Raw genomic sequence first — 3982 nt, 5'->3', positions numbered from 1 at the left:
ATCATGTAACTACAGTGATGTATTGACATTCTACAAGGTGTCTGAACGTCCGGGAAACACAGGATACGTTTATTATCAAGCAGTATGTTAGCTACATTTTCAAGTGTTTCTAGACTTTATGGACACTCTGGAGTGTATTTATTTATAAATGACAAATGTGTATTTATAAATACACTCTTTTCTCTGTGTTTCCAGACATTTTAGGCTTTCTGTAATATAGTGATTGTCATACATTTAATATATTATATATAACTTTTTTTCATAATAACTATTGGACCCATTGCTTTAAATTTAGAGGTATTTCACCTCAGGAGATTTCTGAAGTTGGAAAAAAATGTACAGAGCATATTATTTGAAATAGAAACTAACATTATTGTTTAAATATACATTTATCTTGGAGGTTCTTGATTTTTTTGGATACTCTGTGTCAAAGAATTAGAAAAAAATCCACTCCAGTTATTTGAGTAATCAGTGGTGATGTCAAGGTTTGGGTGGTGTTTGTCTTAAGGAGACCACCTGCTGAAACAGATCTTCCAGGGACGCCTGCATTGGAGCTTCCTGGGGAGGCTTATTAAAAGAGCCTGTTTCTGGGCCCTACTCCAGACTGGCTAAAGCAGAGCCTTAGAATCTTCATTTTTAGCAAGCTTCCCTGGTGATTCTTTTGCACCCAAGAGTCGTTGTGTAAAAAGCAACAGATTTTACAAGTCCCCAATGGCACACATGATATGTGCAGATGCGTGGTGAGTAGCAAACTCAATAAGACCCCTTGTAACTAAGGCCAATAAAAAAGCCTAGTGGAGAGAAGTGCCATGGGCACTGGCAACAGCTGGCTCCGAGCCAAGAGCATCCTTGTGGAGCTGCTTTTACGAGAAGGGGGAATTTGCAGTTTGGTTCCTGGAGGAACTGCCTTGTAATAATAATAATAGCAGTAACAACAACAATAATCAAATAGCTAGCAGCCATTGAGTGCCTAGTAAATGTTAAATGATGTACTAAGCATATTACACGTACATGTATTTAATCCTCCCAATGCTTCTAAAAGGTAGGTACAATTATTATCTCCATTTTACAGATGAGAAAAATGAGGCCCAGAAAGGCATTTAGCTCACCTAAGATCACACAGCCAGAAGGAAGCAGAGCTGGGGCTTCACATTCTGGCAGACCAGCCTCAAAGCCCACCTGTGTGACCACCGAGCCTTACACCAGGCAATACTTGTTCTTCTGAGCCAAGTGAAGAGCAGAATTTGGATTTATTAACACTGTAATTGAAAGGCTTTGCTTAGAGTGCTCCATTTATCAATAAGTAAGGTGAAATAATTGGGCTTCCACATATGCCAGGCGCTGTTTTAAGCCCTGGATATATAGCAAGGAACAAAGCAGTGTGTCTCTGACCTCAAGTTGTTCACAGTCCTTAAGGAGAAAGGCAGGAAGCACATCACCGCGTGCATCCATGTGAACCTGCAGCTCCCGTTCGTGCTGTTCTGAGCAGGTGTGAAGCACAGAGTCTTTTCTGGACGAGGAAGGCTGGGAGTTTAGACAAGGCATGGCGAGAATGGCTTGTCTCTGCTCCCTGATGTCTGGGCTTCACCTGGGATGGCTTGAAGCCTGGGGCTGCAGACATCTGGAGATGACTCACACAGTTGGAGCCTGGGCTGGGATGCCTTGAAGGCCGGGCTCAGCAGGGTCTGTTAACCGAGGCCCCTACGTGTGGCCTCTCCATGTGGCTCGGGCTCAACAGATCAGGGCAGCTCAATTCCAAGAGGGAGCATTCCAAGAGGGCCATCAAAGAGTGAATGTTTCAGGAGAACTAAACACAGGCTGTGTCGCCTTTTTGACCCAGAGTTGGAAATTACCCAGTCTTACATTCACCTAGTCCATTGGTCCAGACAGTCATCAGCCTGTCCAAACTCAAGGGGAGGGGGGGCCATAGATGTCACTCCTCAGTGAGTTGCATTCCATGAATAGTCATAGTTTAAAGGGGGAGTTTATTAACCAAGGGGAAGGACTCTTTAACTCCGGACATTTATTTGCTATAGTTGCTGGAAGAGAGGGGTTTGTTTGTTTGTTTGCTTGTTCGTTTTTTAGTGTCTCGTGTCATACCCATCAGCCACTTTCAACTGTCCAATAGATTTGACTGGTAGAGGAAAACATCTCAGGGCTTGTGTCACTTCTTCAGGTGAATCAGAATTCTGGAGGTGAGACCCAGCAATGTGTATTTTAACAAGCCCTCCAGGTAATTTTTATGTGAGCTAAAGTTTGAGAAACACATTATGCTCCACAGCATAGAACTCCAGAAAGGCTGAAGAATTGAAGATCCCATGCTCCGTCGTGAGACCCCCACCTCTTTTCTCTCTGTATGCCACTCCAAGAGTGCTGCCCTCCAGGCTTATGTTTCTCCACTCTTTTTCCCATTCTTTACTACCTTTGCCTTAAGGGTGGAAAATGAAAAGATTCTTTCTCGGGAAACCAAGTGATCCTAGAGCAAAGTTCTTTAGAAAAACCAATGAAACAGCTCGTTTTTTTGCCAGGTTTCCCTTCAGTGAAGGCTACCAGTTGACAAGGGTTACCCTCACACACACAACCTCCAATCAGCTTAGCTCTGTTAAATATGATAGACAGCCAAAGGTCAGCAGACATTTGGAGAAAACCATCACACAAAAGACAGAGATCAAACAAGTAAATTCATGAAATGAAGGGACCTAGAGAAAATTCAGGGGACAGAGAAAACTTCAACAATAACAGCAAAGAAAAAAATCCAATAATAATTAATGCTCCTAAATTTGTAAGAGAAGACACTGAATTCATGAATCAAGAACATGACATGATAAAGCAGAACAAATGGAAGATAAGTACAAATTCTTGGAAGTTAAAATAGGGTGTTTACAACTTTTGGTAGAGGGTTGCAAGATAATGTTGAAAATACTTTTCCCAGGGAATTCCCTGGTGGTCCAGTAGTTGAGACTCTGCGCTTTCCCTGCTGAGGGCCTGGGTTTGATCCCTGGTCGGGGAACTAAGACCCCACAAGCCATGCATTGTGGCCGAAAGAAAGAAAATAATTTTCCCAGAAAATACAAAAATAGACTAAGAAATGAAACACAGGGGAGAAAAATTAGAAAATCAGATGGAAGGCACATTTCACCAGCCTTGCCACTTTCCCCCAAGGCAGGCCTGCTATTCAGCAAACTTTAAGATGAGAGCAACCTTTGTCCAGTACCTATATGTGCCATGCATCAAGCTTGCACTGTATGTGTCTGACTGATGTAGGGCTCTAATACAGTGATCTGAACCACTCAGACAGAAATCCCTGAGAGTGAGGAATTGTGCTTCCCTAGAAGAGCACATTTGAAGAGTCAATGAGATGTCAAGACTCAGGTTCAAGGTGGGCTCCCAAAAGTAAGGTCAGTGCCAATCAGGAGCTAAACCGATATGAGTAAGGGGATGCAAGAGATTTTAGGTTTCGTTTTATTGCCTCGTCCCACCGACCCAAGGAAAAGGGGAAGAGAAGGAGAGAGACAGAGAGAAGGCCAAAAGAGGGCCAAGTCACGTGTTTGACAGCAGGAGTCATAGTTAACAAAAATGGCGTTGTAAGCTTGTAAGTGCAGGGTGGCAAATATTTGATTCTAAGTGTGTGATTGCTGCAAGGTAAACCTCCTCTTTATCCCCAGTAACAAAATCTGCTACACACACATGACCTTGCATGAGTGGCTTGATTTGGGGATGGGTGCTAATACACTGGGAAGAGCAGGGGTGACCTATGTCGTACATACAGTGGGGAATCCAGAACAGGGCTAATTCAGAAGGTAGAAGAGCTTGTGGCCAACCATGGCCAGGACGAACATTAACCATCCCCATCCCTTTATCCCCAATCCCTCCTCAAGTCCCCAGAGAGACTGGGAGAGATTTGAGATCTTCCACACACAGTGGATGCAGTTTGAACAAATGATGTTTGAAACTCAAGGTCCGGGTTACCTTAGTTGACATG

Source organism: Balaenoptera ricei, chromosome X (assembly GCF_028023285.1).
Source record: "Balaenoptera ricei isolate mBalRic1 chromosome X, mBalRic1.hap2, whole genome shotgun sequence".
Taxonomy (NCBI): Eukaryota; Metazoa; Chordata; class Mammalia; order Artiodactyla; family Balaenopteridae; genus Balaenoptera; species Balaenoptera ricei.
Note: the sequence above shows the minus strand (reverse complement) of the source record.